This window comes from Ranitomeya imitator, chromosome 1, assembly GCF_032444005.1.
Source record: "Ranitomeya imitator isolate aRanImi1 chromosome 1, aRanImi1.pri, whole genome shotgun sequence".
Lineage (NCBI taxonomy): Eukaryota > Metazoa > Chordata > Amphibia > Anura > Dendrobatidae > Ranitomeya > Ranitomeya imitator.
Window position 1 is genome coordinate 11,862,406 of NC_091282.1, and position 16,825 is coordinate 11,879,230.

The 16,825-nt window shown below is 50.3% G+C and overlaps 1 protein-coding gene across 1 annotated transcript in view; it reads right to left on the minus strand.

The window, feature by feature from the left end:
• Positions 1 to 16,825, minus strand: part of LOC138657437 (zinc finger protein ZFP2-like) — a 492,419-nt gene that overhangs the window by 264,959 nt on the left and 210,635 nt on the right. The window lies entirely within an intron of this gene.

The following is a 16,825-nucleotide window of genomic DNA, read 5'->3' on the forward strand; positions in this document are numbered from 1 at the left end:
TGTGGGGGGAGGGGAGGTGATGCTCGGGGCCTGTGGGGGAGGGGAGGTGATGCTCGGGGGGGAGGGGGAGGTGATGCTCGGGGGGGAGGGGGAGGTGATGCTCGGGGGGGAGGGGGAGGTGATGCTTGTGGCCAGTGGGGGGAGGGGAGGTGATGCTCGGGGCCGGTGGGGGAGGGGAGGTGATGCTCGGGGCCTGTGGGGGGAGGGGAGGTGATGCTCGGGGCCTGTGGGGGGAGGGGAGGTGATGCTCGGGGGGGAGGGGGAGGTGATGCTTGTGGCCAGTGGGGGGAGGGGAGGTGATGCTCGGGGGGGAGGGGGAGGTGATGCTTGTGGCCAGTGGGGGGAGGGGAGGTGATGCTCGGGGCCGGTGGGGGAGGGGAGGTGATGCTCGGGGCCAGTGGGGGGAGGGGAGGTGATGCTCGGGGCCTGTGGGGGGAGGGGAGGTGATGCTCGGGGCCGGTGGGGGGAGGGGAGGTGATGCTCGGGGCCTGTGGGGGGAGGGGAGGTGATGCTCGGGGCCTGTGGGGGGAGGGGAGGTGATGCTCGGGGCCTGTGGGGGGAGGGGAGGTGATGCTCGGGGCCGGTGGGGGGAGGGGAGGTGATGCTCGGGGCCGGTGGGGGGAGGGGAGGTGATGCTCGGGGCCGGTGGGGGGAGGGGAGGTGATGCTCGGGGCCTGTGGGGGAGGGGAGGTGATGCTCGGGGGGGAGGGGGAGGTGATGCTTGTGGCCAGTGGGGGGAGGGGAGGTGATGCTCGGGGCCGGTGGGGGAGGAGGGTGATGCTCGGGGCCGATGGGGGGAGGGGAGGTGATGCTCGGGGCCTGTGGGGGGAGGGGAGGTGATGCTCGGGGCCTGTGGGGGAGGGGAGGTGATGCTCGGGGGGGAGGGGGAGGTGATGCTTGTGGCCAGTGGGGGGAGGGGAGGTGATGCTCGGGGCCGGTGGGGGAGGGGAGGTGATGCTCGGGGCCTGTGGGGGGAGGGGAGGTGATGCTCGGGGCCAGTGGGGGGAGGGGAGGTGATGCTCGGGGCCTGTGGGGGGAGGGGAGGTGATGCTCGGGGCCTGTGGGGGAGGGGAGGTGATGCTCGGGGGGGAGGGGGAGGTGATGCTTGTGGCCAGTGGGGGGAGGGGAGGTGATGCTCGGGGCCGGTGGGGGAGGGGAGGTGATGCTCGGGGCCAGTGGGGGGAGGGGAGGTGATGCTCGGGGCCAGTGGGGGGAGGGGAGGTGATGCTCGGGGCCTGTGGGGGGAGGGGAGGTGATGCTCGGGGCCTGTGGGGGGAGGGGAGGTGATGCTCGGGGCCGGTGGGGGGAGGGGAGGTGATGCTCGGGGCCAGTGGGGGGAGGGGAGGTGATGCTCGGGGCCAGTGGGGGGAGGGGAGGTGATGCTCGGGGCCAGTGGGGGGAGGGGAGGTGATGCTCGGGGCCAGTGGGGGGAGGGGAGGTGATGCTCGGGGCCGGTGGGGGGAGGGGAGGTGATGCTCGGGGCCGGTGGGGGGAGGGGTTCCTATGCTCGGGGCCGGTGGGGGAGGAGGTGATGCTCGGGGCCGGTGGGGGAGGGAGGTGATGCTCGGGGCCGGTGGGGGAGGGGGTGATGCTCGGGGCCGGTGGGGGGAGGGAGGTGATGCTCGGGGCCGATGTAGGAGGGGAGGTGATGCTTGCGGCCGGTGGGGGGAGGGGATGATGCTTGGGGCCTGTGGGGGAGGGGTGGTGTTGCTTGGGGGAGGTGATGCTTGAGGCCTGTGGGGGAGGGGAGCTGATGCTTTGGGCTGGTGGGGGGAGGGGATGATGCTTGGGGCCGGTGGGGGGAGGGGATGATGCTTGGGGCCGGTGGGGGTAGGTGATGCTTGGGGGGGGGGAGGGGGGTGTTACAGAACCCCCCAGCACCAAGAATATGTTATGCAGTATATATTATGTATAATAGTTTCCATGTGAAATGCATCAGTCCACAGGCTGCGCCCCTGGACAAGATATTCTCTTTCTGACCTCCCCCCACCTTTGTAATTCCCACAGTAAATACCAGCAGGTTCGGGCCCCCTGCGGCTATTGTAATGTATGTCTGGCCTGCTTTTTCTATTGGCCTGCCCTGTGTATCTGTGTTATATATTCTGTGTGCTGTAAATAAAGGGAGTTCTTTAGACTGGAAATACGTGGAGAAGCAGTCAGCTTTTATATGCTCTCATGTAATCAAGAAATTCCTGCCAGCGTCCTTCATTCAGAATCCAGCCAAAACAGAATGGACCTTCTGAAACACGGGGGGGTGCTGAAAGAGGTACTACAGCACAGTAGACCCCGTTACACTGGTGGCAGACAGCGGGATATGATACCTTTTCTACAGGAGGAAAGGAATGAATGGAAGACAACTACCAGAAGTTAAAGATGACTACATTAAAAGATCTGGTGGAAGCCCGAGGGTTAATCGCCAGCAACAAAACAAAAGCGGATTTGATAGCAGCCATCATGGAACACGACAGTGCAGCGCCCCCCAATGTGAACGTGGAGGAGACTGAATTCCAGAGGGAGGTAAAGAACAGACTGGCGTTCTATGGCCCAAACCCTGCAGTAGAGATCATACGAGAGGTGATGGCTGATGTGCGTACTGATCTGAAGGAAAAGATGGCCGAGCGGACCAGGATAGAGCTAGCCAAGATGGAGATGGCAGAGCGGAGAGAGGAGAGTCAGCGAGCAGGGGGAGCTCTGGCCTCCGCCCAGGTACCTTCAACAGTAAGCCACAAAAAGATCCAGTATAATGCCTTCCGACAGTTGGGGGAGGCAGAGGAAGACATTGATGGCTTTCTGCAGGACTTTGAGCGACAGTGTGCCCTTCATCAAGTGAAGCTGGAGGAACGGGTTCAGATTCTGGCCAGCAAGCTGACAGGCCGGGCAGCGGACGCCTATCGCACGGTACCTGTTGAGGACTGTATGGACTATGAGCGGATCAAAGAAGTGATCTTAGCCCGGTATGCGCTGACACCAGAGGCATACCGCCAAAAGTTCCGCGGACTTATAAAACGAGTAACCGATACCCACGCTGAATGGGCCTGTAAATTACGTCGGTAACTGCTACAGTGGGTACAAGGGAGCCAAGCAACCACTAAGGAGGACGTCCTCCAGCTCTTCTTGTTAGAACGATTCTTTAATGGACTAAACCCCGAGACACAGGAATGGCTTTGGGACAGGCGGCCAATGACTCTTGAGGAAGCCGCTCGTCTGGCCGATGAACATCATGACGCCAGGAGGCCTCAGTTGTCTGGATCAAAGATGGTCACTAGGGGTCCGCCCATGGACCTGGAGGGCCCCAAACCACCGAAGGTTGTAGAGGGACCGGCTAGAAACCCGGCCTATCACGATTCCCCTGGGGCTCGATGCCACACCTGCTGTCAGCTGGGCCACCTGCAAAGACAATGTCCCAACCGGACTCAGCATACCCAGTCGCCAAAGGCGGGAACCGCTACATTCCACCGGGCCGCTGTACACTGCTACCAAGGTGAAGCTGACCCGGCAATGGGGGCTACAACTAACCAAGGGGTGGAAGACATGGAGGAAGTGCTGCATGAAGTAGACCCCGTGCAGGCAGCCCGGGCGGATAATCGACAACAGCATCGACAGGTCGTGTGGGGTAATGGGAAACGCAAGCAGGGACTAAGAGATTCCGGAGCAACTTTGACCCTTGTGAAGACTCATCTCGTCCGGGACCAAGAGAAGACGGACCGGACAGTGGCAGTCCATATAACAAGGGGAGCCATACATCAACTGCCCACTGCCAGGATTCACCTGAACTGGGGAGTTGGGGATGGCCTTGTGGAGGTCGGCTTGATGGAGGATTTGCCTGCAGACGTTTTGCTGGCAAATGACTTGGGGCCCATGTTGTCTGCCTTCTCGGTTGCCCCTCTGGCTGAGACATATCCTGTGACCACCCGGAGACAAGCTAGAGCTGCGGAGGCGAAATCACACTCAGAGGAGGCCCAGGTAAGACATCTCAGCCTTACACGTATTCCCATAGCCAGACACATTTCTTGGGCCACCCCAGATGAATTTAAGAGGGAGTTACTTGAGGATCCTTCATTGGAGGGATATCGTGGGAAGGCACAGGAGGGGAGAGGCGTACTGGAAGGCGAACAGTTTATATGGAAGCAGGGACTCCTCTACCGAATCACAGAGCAGCACCACACAGGGACAAGCTCCACTATAAAACGACAGCTGGTAGTTCCCAAGAAGTATAGGCAGGAGTTACTGCAAATCTCTCATGACATACCCTTGGCCGGGCACTTCGGCGTCAGTCGCACCAGGCATCGTCTGACACAAAACTTCTTTTAGCCGGGGGTAACCTATGATGTTCGTCAATAATGCCAGACCTGTGACAGTTGCCAGCACATTGGCAAGAGGGGAGATCGATGCAAGGCCAAATTACGCCCCCTCCCCATTGTGGAGGAACCATTTAGCAGAGTAGTGGTCGATCTGATAGGGCCGTTAGCCAAACCCAGTCCGTCAGGGAAAAGGTATATATTGACAGTGGTAGATTATGCCACACGGTATCCAGAGGAGGTTGCGTTACCTAACATACTGGCAATCTAAACAAAAAAGAAAAGCCACAATATAATCTGCACACCACCAATCAGGTTTATGAAACAAAAGATTCAAGGGGATTCAAGCTTCAAACCAGGGATTCAAGCTTCAGGAGGCTAATTTGCATATTCCAGGTGCCTTCTGGGAGAAGCGAAGTCTCCCTAAGCTAGAAGATCGTTGGGTACAGCCGGGACCAGCTGCTTCGAAAGCATCACCAAACCAGGGATTCAAGCTTCAGGAGGCTAATTTGCATATTCCAGGTGCCTTCTGGGAGAAGCGAAGTCTCCCTAAGCTAGAAGATCGTTGGGTACAGCCGGGACCAGCTGCTTCGAAAGCATCACCAAACCAGGGATTCTTGCCTGTAGGACATTATTGCAAGAGAGCTTGGCTGAGTAGATTACACAAGAAGGAAAACACACAGCAAGTCAGCAGGATCTAGGAGCAACATGGCAGATGTGACAACCTACATGGTGAGCTGCAGCATGTGCTACATGTTCACAGATCGACCAGAAGAAGAATCCAATTTCACCTGTCAGAAGTGTAGACTAGTGGCCCTTTTAGAAGAAAAGGTGCGGGGTCTGGAAGAAAGAATAGCAACTTTGAAACTCATCAAAGAGAATGAAGACTTTCTAGACAGAACAGAAGCATCTCTACTGGTCACAGAAGGTGCAAAAAGTGTCAGAGAACCTCCAAAAGCAGATGAGTGGAAGCATGTGACCAAAAGAAGCAAGAAGACCATGGAGAAATCACCAACCACACAACTGAAGAACCGATATCAAATCTTTGTAGAGGATGAAGATGGCACACCTAAGAATGAAGCAATACCAGCAAGCAAAAAAGAAAAGGGCACACAGCAACAAGTGACAGCAAAAAGTACAGCCAAGAAGCAACGAAGAGTGGTGGTGGTGGGAGACTCACTACTGAGAGGCACCGAAGCAGCCATCTGCAGACCGGACATAACTGCAAGAGAAGTATGCTGCCTTCCAGGTGCGATGATCAAGGATGTGACCGATAGGATACCAAAGCTCTTCAGCTCCAAGGACGTCCACCCATTTCTTCTGATACATGTTGGCACCAATGACACGGCAAGGAAGGACCTACCGACAATCTGCAAGGACTTTGAAGAGTTGGGGAAGAAAGTAAAGGAACTGGATGCACAGGTAGTTTTTTCTTCTATCCTTCCAGTAGACGGGCATGGCACCAGGAGATGGAACAGGATCCTTGATGCAAACAACTGGCTAAGACGATGGTGCAGACAACAAGGATTTGGATTCCTGGACCACGGTGTGAATTACTGGTATGATGGACTCCTCGCCAGAGACGGACTACACCTCAACAAACCTGGGAAACACACATTCGCCAGAAGACTCGCTACACTCATCAGGAGGGCGTTAAACTAGAAGAAGAGGGGACGGGAAGAAAAACATTAGACTCGAACAAAGACGACCCAGGAAAACATACTCAGAAGGGAGGTAAGAACATTTCTAAAACAATCCACAGTGAGGAGATTGGAACAAAACAAAATCCTCTAAACTGCATGCTCGCAAACGCCAGAAGCCTGACAAACAAGATGGAAGAACTAGAAGCAGAAATATCTACAGGTAACTTTGACATAGTGGGAATAACCGAGACATGGTTAGATGAAAGCTATGACTGGGCAGTTAACTTACAGGGTTACAGTCTGTTTAGAAAGGATCGTAAAAATCGGAGAGGAGGAGGGGTTTGTCTCTATGTAAAGTCTTGTCTAAAGTCCACTTTAAGGGAGGATATTAGCGAAGGGAATGAGGATGTCGAGTCCATATGGGTTGAAATTCATGGAGGGAAAAATGGTAACAAAATTCTCATTGGGGTCTGTTACAAACCCCCAAATATAACAGAAAGCATGGAAAGTCTACTTCTAAAGCAGATAGATGAAGCTGCAACCCATAATGAGGTCCTGGTTATGGGGGACTTTAACTACCCGGATATTAACTGGGAAACAGAAACCTGTGAAACCCATAAAGGCAACAGGTTTCTGCTAATAACCAAGAAAAATTATCTTTCACAATTGGTGCAGAATCCAACCAGAGGAGCAGCACTTTTAGACCTAATACTATCTAATAGACCTGACAGAATAACAAATCTGCAGGTGGTTGGGCATTTAGGAAATAGCGACCACAATATTGTGCAGTTTCACCTGTCTTTCACTAGGGGGACTTGTCAGGGAGTCACAAAAACATTGAACTTTAGGAAGGCAAAGTTTGAACAGCTTAGAGATGCCCTTAATCTGGTAGACTGGGACAATATCCTCAGAAATGAGAATACAGATAATAAATGGGAAATGTTTAAGAACATCCTAAATAGGCAGTGTAAGCGGTTTATACCTTGTGGGAATAAAAGGACTAGAAATAGGAAAAACCCAATGTGGCTAAACAAAGAAGTAAGACAGGCAATTAACCCTGCTGTTCTGTTGGTCAAAAATGACCGACTTTGAACTTCAATATTCTTTAAAATATTCAAGATGCGGCTCTGAAACCCGTGGCCGACCGACCCATCCTCATTTAAGTCAATCAACCACAAGTTTCAGAACCGCATCTTGAACACCCCCAAAAATACCAAAGTTCAAAATAGGTCTCCCCAGACCGAACAGAACAGCAGGGTTAACAGTAAAAAGAAAGCATTTGCACTACTAAAGCAGGATGGCACCATTGAAGCTCTAAAAAACTATAGGGAGAAAAATACTTTATCTAAAAAACTAATTAAAGCTGCCAAAAAGGAAACAGAGAAGCACATTGCTAAGGAGAGTAAAACTAATCCCAAACTGTTCTTCAACTATATCAATAGTAAAAGAATAAAAACTGAAAATGTAGGCCCCTTAAAAAATAGTGAGGAAAGAATGGTTGTAGATGACGAGGAAAAAGCTAACATATTAAACACCTTCTTCTCCACGGTATTCACGGTGGAAAATGAAATGCTAGGTGAAATCCCAAGAAACAATGAAAACCCTATATTAAGGGTCACCAATCTAACCCAAGAAGAGGTGCGAAACCGGCTAAATAAGATTAAAATAGATAAATCTCCGGGTCCGGATGGCATACACCCACGAGTACTAAGAGAACTAAGTAATGTAATAGATAAACCATTATTTCTTATTTTTAGTGACTCTATAGCGACAGGGTCTGTTCCGCAGGACTGGCGCATAGCAAATGTGGTGCCAATATTCAAAAAGGGCTCTAAAAGTGAACCTGGAAATTATAGGCCAGTAAGTCTAACCTCTATTGTTGGTAAAATATTTGAAGGGTTTCTGAGGGATGTTATTCTGGATTATCTCAATGAGAATAACTGTTTAACTCCATATCAGCATGGGTTTATGAGAAATCGCTCCTGTCAAACCAATCTAATCAGTTTTTATGAAGAGGTAAGCTATAGACTGGACCACGGTGAGTCATTGGACGTGGTATATCTCGATTTTTCCAAAGCGTTTGATACCGTGCCGCACAAGAGGTTGGTACACAAAATGAGAATGCTTGGTCTGGGGGAAAATGTGTGTAAATGGGTTAGTAACTGGCTTAGTGATAGAAAGCAGAGGGTGGTTATAAATGGTATAGTCTCTAACTGGGTCGCTGTGACCAGTGGGGTACCGCAGGGGTCAGTATTGGGACCTGTTCTCTTCAACATATTCATTAATGATCTGGTAGAAGGTTTACACAGTAAAATATCGATATTTGCAGATGATACAAAACTATGTAAAGCAGTTAATACAAGAGAAGATAGTATTCTGCTACAGATGGATCTGGATAAGTTGGAAACTTGGGCTGAAAGGTGGCAGATGAGGTTTAACAATGATAAATGTAAGGTTATACACATGGGAAGAGGGAATCAATATCACCATTACACACTGAACGGGAAACCACTGGGTAAATCTGACAGGGAGAAGGACTTGGGGATCCTAGTTAATGATAAACTTACCTGGAGCAGCCAGTGCCAGGCAGCAGCTGCCAAGGCAAACAGGATCATGGGGTGCATTAAAAGAGGTCTGGATACACATGATGAGAGCATTATACTGCCTCTGTACAAATCCCTAGTTAGACCGCACATGGAGTACTGTGTCCAGTTTTGGGCACCGGTGCTCAGGAAGGATATAATGGAACTAGAGAGAGTACAAAGGAGGGCAACAAAATTAATAAAGGGGATGGGAGAACTACAATACCCAGATAGATTAGCGAAATTAGGATTATTTAGTCTAGAAAAAAGACGACTGAGGGGCGATCTAATAACCATGTATAAGTATATAAGGGGACAATACAAATATCTCGCTGAGGATCTGTTTATACCAAGGAAGGTGACGGGCACAAGGGGGCATTCTTTGCGTCTGGAGGAGAGAAGGTTTTTCCACCAACATAGAAGAGGATTCTTTACTGTTAGGGCAGTGAGAATCTGGAATTGCTTGCCTGAGGAGGTGGTGATGGCGAACTCAGTCGAGGGGTTCAAGAGAGGCCTGGATGTCTTCCTGGAGCAGAACAATATTGTATCATACAATTATTAGGTTCTGTAGAAGGACGTAGATCTGGGTATTTATTATGATGGAATATAGGCTGAACTGGATGGACAAATGTCTTTTTTCGGCCTTACTAACTATGTTACTATGTTACTATGTTACTATGTAAAGACAGCTTTATTGGTAACAAAAATGAGTTAAAAACAGTTAAAAATACCCAACGCGTATCGTCACCCCTGACGAAGCGGTCGTTGTAACCGCGATACGCGTTGGGTTCTCCCACCCTCTGGTCCTGATCCACGCATTGGTTGCCGGAGTTACCCTCCTTATTATAGGTGCTTCTTTTGGGTACTCTATGCACGCTGCTGGGGTAATTTGCTGATTAGGGTCTTTCTTTGGGTAGCCTTAACTATGGGCAGTGGACATGATCTGTCCACCCTTTATTAGGGACTAAGATCTCGTTATTTCTAATATTTTGTCCATGTGTTGGCTATATCATTAGGCTTGTGGCCGTGACTTGGATTTCTCCACTGGGATGGAATAACAGGATTTGTATATACTTGCATTGATTAATCCCAGCCGTGCTTCTATATCTGTGTATTTGTGTCAGCCGCCATGTGTTACTTATACTATTTATGAGATATTGTCTTGGACAGGCCTCATGGGGGAGTTGTTTTGTGTATTTTTAACTGTTTTTAACTCATTTTTGTTACCAATAAAGCTGTCTTTTGTTTCATAAACCTGATTGGTGGTGTGCAGATTATATTGTGGCTTCTTTTCTTTTTTGTTTAGATTGCCTTTGGCCACTTTACTGCACCCCCGTTTGTTGTAACCATATAGGTAGCATTTTGTAGTGCGCCAGCATTTTTGTCTTATTCACCTAACATACTGGCAGAGACGGTGGCGGCTGCCCTGCTCCAGGTTTTCTCATGGGTTGGATTTCCCCGGGAGATTATCTTAGACCAGGGTACCCAGTTTACAGCAGAGGTGACCAACCAACTGTGGAAGCTGTGCGGCGTAAAGTCCATTAGAAGCGCCCCGTACCACCCGCAACGGGACATTAAAACAACTCATTGGGACTTTTACCAGGACCTACAGGGACTGGGAGAAATTCTTGCCTCACCTCCTGTTTGCCTATCGAGAGGTGCCCCAAGAATCCACGGGGTTCTCCCCATTCGAACTGGTATATGGGAGATGGGTAAGGGGACCCCTAGACTTAGTGCTAGAACACTGGGAAGGAGAGGGCATCATAGAAGGGGTACCTATTGTACCCTATGTGCTGGAATTCCGGGACCGCCTACAGGAGCTGACCCAGGCTGTACGTGGGAACATGCAGGTGGCACAGCGGAGCAAGCGCGTATGGTATGATCGGAGGGCCAGAGAACGCACCTTGGAAATAGGGCAGAAGGTCCTGGTGTTAGAGCCCACTAGGCAGAACAAGTTCCAAGCTGCATGGCAGGGGCCCTACCAGGTAGTGGGGAAAATAGCCGGATGGCCAAGAACACCCGGTAGCTTACCTGAGTCGGAAACTACTGCCCCGTGAAGTGAGCTATGCGGCCATCGAGAAGGAGTGCCTGGCAATAGTATGGGCACTCAAAAAGTTACAACCATATTTGTATGGATGACAGTTTTCCCTCCTAACGGACCATAATCCCCTAGTCTGGCTTAATCGGGTCTCCGGAGACAACGCCAGATTACTGCGGTGGAGTTTAGCCCTACAACCTCTGGACTTCACCATCCACTACAGACCCGGCAAACAAAACGGTAATGCCGATGGACTAAGTCGACAAACGGAACTCGTACCAACCCCATAAACTTCGGTCATCCCCAAACTGATCCGTTAAGGATCAGACTGTGTACGCCGATCGCGTCGCTGAAAAGGGGAGCCGTGTTACAGAACCCCCCAGCACCAAGAATGTTATGCAGGATATGTATGTATAATAGTTTCCATGTGAAATGCATCAGTCCACAGGCTGCGCCCCTGGACAAGATATTCTCTTTCTGACCTCCCCCCACCTTTGTAATTCCCACAGTAAATATTGGCAGGCTCCGGCCCCCTGCGGCTATTGTAATGTATGTCTGGCCCGCTGTTTTCCTATTGGCCTGCCCTGTGTATCTGTGTTATATATTCTGTGTGCTGTAAATAAAGGGTGTTCTTAGACTGGAAATACGTGGAGAAGCAGTCAGCTTTTATATGCTCTCATGTAATCAAGAAATTCCTGCCAGTGTCCTTCATTCAGAATCTAGCAAAAGCAGAGTGGACCTCCTGAAACACGGGGTGGTATTGAAAGAGGTACCCCAGCTTGGTAGACCCCGTTACACACCTGATACCCCAATACTGAGCCGCTGCTGCCGTATGTGTCCCTATTACTGCCCCTGATATCCCAATACTGAGCTGCTGGTGCCGTATGTGACACTATTACTACACCTGATACCCCAATACTGAGCCTCTGCTGCCGTATGTGTCCCTATTACTGCCCCTGATACCCCAATACTGAGCCGCTGCTGCCGTATGTGTCCCTATTACTGCACCTGATACCCCAATACTGAGCCGCTGCTGCTGTGTGTCCTTATTACTGCCCTTGATACCCCAATACTGAGCCGCTGCTGCCGTATGTGTCCCTATTACTGCACCTGATACCCCAATACTGAGCTGCTGCTGCCTTATGTGTCCCCATTACTTCACCTGATACCCCAATACTGAGCCGCAGCTGCCGTATGTGTCCCTATTACTGCACCTGATACCCCAATACTGAGCCTCTGCTGCTGTATGTGTCCCTATTACTGCACCTGATACCCCAATACTGAGCCGCTGCTGCCGTATGTGTCCCTATTACTGCCCCTGATACCCCAATACTGAGCCGCTGCTGCCGTATGTGTGTCACGATTAACACCGTGACCGTCACCCCTACGTCACGGATCGGGGTGACTTTAGGCCAACAGACGGCTATCACATGTGCAGGGGGGCTTATCTTAGTTATCCCTCCACTGCTACAATGTGATGAAAAAACACACAAGGCTATTGACCTCTTCTATATACTACAAACTGCAGGGATTTATGTATATCCCGCTTACAGTTCCACTTGAAACTTGCAGCTCTCTGGCGCTCCTTTTACTCTCAGGTCAGACTAGGTACTGCACATAGGGTAATTAGTCACCAGAAAGGCTGCCTGCTATGTGCTGGCTATTGGGAATACTCCCGCTCAGGCAGGAACAATAAATATTAACGCCGCAGTCGCTACAACGACTCCCAACTACCCAGTAAATAAATAAATAATCTTTATTTTTATATAGCGCTAACATATTCCACAGCGCTTTACAGTTTGCACACATTATCATCACTGTCCCCGATGGGGCTCACAATCTAAATTCCCTATCAGTATATGTCTTTGGAATGTGGGAGGAAACCGGAGTGCCCGGAGGAAATCCACGCAAACACGGAGAGAACATACAAACTCTTTGCAGATGTTGTCCTTGGTGGGGTTCGAACCCAGGACTCCAGCACTGCAAGGCAGCAGTGCTAACCACTGCACCACCGTGCCGCCCAGTAGAAAGGTATGCTGCCACCAGCTCCGATTAAACGGGTCCGAAGCTAACCCAAAACAGTGGCTTATTTACCTTCAGAAGACTTAGGGTCTTAACTCCCTCTTAAATTTATCTGGGGTGGCCCAAGAAATGTGCCTGGCTATGGGAATACGTGTAAGGCTGGGATGTCTTACCTGGGCCTCCTCTGAGTGTGATTCCACCTCCGCAGCTCGAGCTTGTCTCCGGGTGGTCACAGGATTTGTCTCAGCCAGAGGGGCAACCGAGAAGGCAGACAACATGGGCCCCAAGTCATTTCCCAGCAAGACGTCTGCGGGCAAATCCTCCATCAAGCCGACCTCAACAAGGCCATCCCCGACTCCCCAGTTCAGGTGAATCCTGGCAGTGGGCAGTTGATGTATGGCTCTCCCTGCTACATGGACTGCCACTGTCTGGTCCGTCTTCTCTTGGTCCCGGACGAGATGAGGCTTCACAAGGGTCAAAGTTGCCCCTGAATCTCTTAGTCCCTGCATACGTTTCCCATTAACCCACACTCCCTGCATGGGGTCCACTTCATGCAGCACTTCCTCCATCTCTTCCACCCCTTGGTTAGTCGTAGCCCCCAATGTCGGGTCAGCTTCGCCTTGGTAGCAGTGTACCCAGCTGAAGGCAGCTGTTCCCGCCTTTGGCCACTGGGCATGCTGAGTCCGGTTGGGACATTGTCTTTGCAGGTGGCCCAGCTGACGGCAGGTGTGGCATCGCGCCCCAGGGGAACTGTGGTAGGCCAAGTTTCTACCTGGTCCCCCTACAATCTTCGGTGGTTTCGGGCCCTCCAGGTCCATGGGCGGACCCCTGGTGACCATCTTTTATCCGGACAACTGAGGCCTCCTGGCATCATGATGTTCATCGGCCAGACGAGCGGCTTCCTCAAGAGTCGTTGGCTGCCTGTCCTAAAGCCATTCCTGTGTCTCGGGGGTTAGTCCATTAAAGAATCATTCTAACAAGACAAGCTGGAGGACGTCCTCCTTAGTGGTTGCTTGGCTCCCTTTTACCCACTGTAGCAGTGACCGCCATTATTTACAGGCCCATTCAGCGTGGGTATCGATTACTCGTTTTATAAGTCCGCTGAACTTTTGGCGGTATGCCTCTGGTGTCAGAGCATACCGGGACAAGATCACTTCTTTGATCCTCTCATAGTCCATACAGTCCTCATCAGGTACCGTGTGTTTAGGCGTCGGCTGCCCGGCCTGTCAGCTTGCTGGCCAGAATCTGAACTCGTTCCTCCGGCTTCACTTGATAAAGGGCACACTGCCGCTCAAAGTCCTGCAGAAAGCCATCAATGTCTTCCTCTGCCTCCCCCAACTGTTGGAAGGCATTAAACTGGATCTTTTTGTGGCTTACTGTTGAAGGTACCTGGGCGGATGCCAGAGCTCCCCCTGCTCGCTGACTCCTCTCTCCGCTCTGCCATCTCCATCTTGGCTAGCTCTATCCTGGTCCACTTGGCCATCTTTTCCTTCAGATCAGTACGCACATCAGCCATCACCTCTCGTATGATCTCTACGGCAGGGTTTGGGCCATAGAACGCCAGTCTGTTCTTTACCTCCCTCTGGAATTCAGTCTCCTCCACGTTCACATTGGGGGGCACTGCACTGTTGTGTTCCATGATGGCTGCTATCAAATCCGCTTTTGTTTTGTTGCTGACGATCAACCCTCAGGCTTCCACCAGATCTTTTAATGTAGTCCTCTTTAACTTCTGGTAGTTGTTTTCCATTCATTCCTTTCCTCCTGTAGAAGGGGTATCATATCCCGCTGTCTGCCACCTGTGTAACGGGGTCTACCAAGCTGGGGTACCTTTTTCAGTACCACCCCATGTTTCAGGAGGTCCACTCTGCTTTGGCTGGAGTCTGAATGAAGGACGCTGGCTGGAATTCCTTGATTACCTGGGAGCTTATAAAATATCACTGCTTCTCCACGTATTTCCAGTCTGACAACACTTTATTCACAGGACACAGAATATATCACACAGATACAGGGGGCAGGCCAAGAGAAAAGCAGCAGGCCAGACATACATTACAATAGCCGCAGGGGGCCGGAGCCTGCCGATATTTACTGTGGGAATTACAAATGTGAGGGGAGGAGAGAAGGGCGATATCTTGCCCCCTCTGCCCAGGGGCGCAGCCTGTGGGCTGATGCATCTCACATGGAACCTATTATACATACATATAACTGCACAACATATTCTGAGTGCTGAGTGGTTCCATAACACGTAACAGCCACCATTTGCTAGCAGCAGGTTTCTCTCCTGCACATTCTGCCAACCCTAACAGTATGTACAAAGTAATTACAAAGAAAACAGGGATTAAAACAGAAATGAACACTCACATGTTGCTTAGATCATTCCAGGCTAACCATGCTGGTGGGAGGAGCCAGACATCACAATGCATTGAGGGTTTTGTTGCAGCAGTTTCCCAAGTAAGAATGAAGGCTGGGCTGAGTGCAGTGACTTATACTTCTGAGCTTGTGACATCACTAAAGCTTGAGTTACCACTGCCCTCCCCTTTTCTCAGAGTTACAGATTTGCTAGCAATATTTATAATTATCATAACTTGGCTTGAGAACCTAGCAGAATAACGGCACACACATCACTCATCTTATATTGAAATTAGCTTTCTAATGATTCCAACCTCGGACTAGCTATTCCACTCGGTTCAGGAGAAATCCATTTCTCAGGTTTTTTTGGTGCTAGAATTTAGCAAAAGGTGCTGTAGCGAAGCTCTATCAATGCACATTCCAAATATGTATCTGTCATATTTCTATCATACTCTGGCGTCACATTATGGCTTCTCTAATATCTCCCCCACATACAACAAGCACATGGGCATTTAGACAAAAGACTGCTCTTGGCTAATTAACATTCCTACCGGAGGGGAAAAGAAAGGAGTGAGGAGAGAATGCAGTGTTACAGGCTGTGTGTGAAGAAGCTAGGGAGAACAACCTTCTGGCGGGGGAATGGAAGCCTGGGTTTGCAGCTATGAAGGTAGCAGAAAGTTCTAGAAAGGAATATGAATCAATAAGGAAAACCATTTGTCATTTTCACATTATCGTGACAACGATGTATAATGACATAGAGAATTTCTCTATGTAAAGGCTCATGTTAAAATCACGTTGCAAACGGATGTAAATTGGATTGTACTCACAATCACTTTTTTCTGTCCTGATATCAGAACTTTTTTTTTTCCCACACATATGGGTATGAGCCCTAAGGCTGGGTATTTATCTTCTGGAATCCTCTCTCTACAGCTGTTCAATCAACCTAGCACTAAACATGGCTGATTAACCCCTCTCAGCACTTCTTATGCTGGAGCATTTTCCTGGGTTGCTATCACTGAAGCTAACACACACACGGCTCCTCTGTGTCATAACCCCCCCACACACACAGCTCTTCTCTGTTGTATTCCCCCCACAAATACAGCTCCTCTTTGTCATATTTCCCACACATAGCTCCTTTCTGTTATATCAAGCTCAGTGGTTAGCACTGCAGACTTGCAGCGCTGGAGTCCTGGGTTCAAATCCCACCCAGGACAACATCTACATGGAGTTGTATGTTCTCCCCATGTTTGCGTGTTTTTCCTCTGGGTTCTCCGGATTCCAAAAACATACTGATAGGGATTCTAGATTGTGAGCCCCATCGGGGACAGAGATGATAATGTGTGCAAACCGTAAAGGGATGAGGAATATGTTAAGCGCTATAAAAAAATTAAAGATTATTATTATATCTCCCACACACAGCTCCACTCTGTCACATTCCCCCCCACAGCTCCTCTCTATTATATCCCCCACACAGCTCCTCCATTATATTCCCCCACACAGCTGCTCTTCATCATATCCTCACACACACACAGCTCCTCCTCATCATGTTCCCCATGCACACAGCTCCTTTCCATCATATTCCCCCCCTCGGTTCCTCCCAATACCCCACACACAGCTCCTCTGTTAAATTTCCCACACACACGCAGCTCTTTTCTGTCATATTCTCCCCCACACACAGCTCCTCGTCATCATATCCCCACATACACAGCTTCTCTATGGCATATTCTCCACACACACACACACACACACACGTGCCTCTCTGTCATATTTTTCCCCCACACACAGCTCCTCTCCATCACATTCCCCACACATAGCTCTTTTCCGTCATATTCCCCCTCCCACATAGCTCCTCTCCATCATATCCCCCCACCAAAATGTTCTATGAAACTCAGTGTT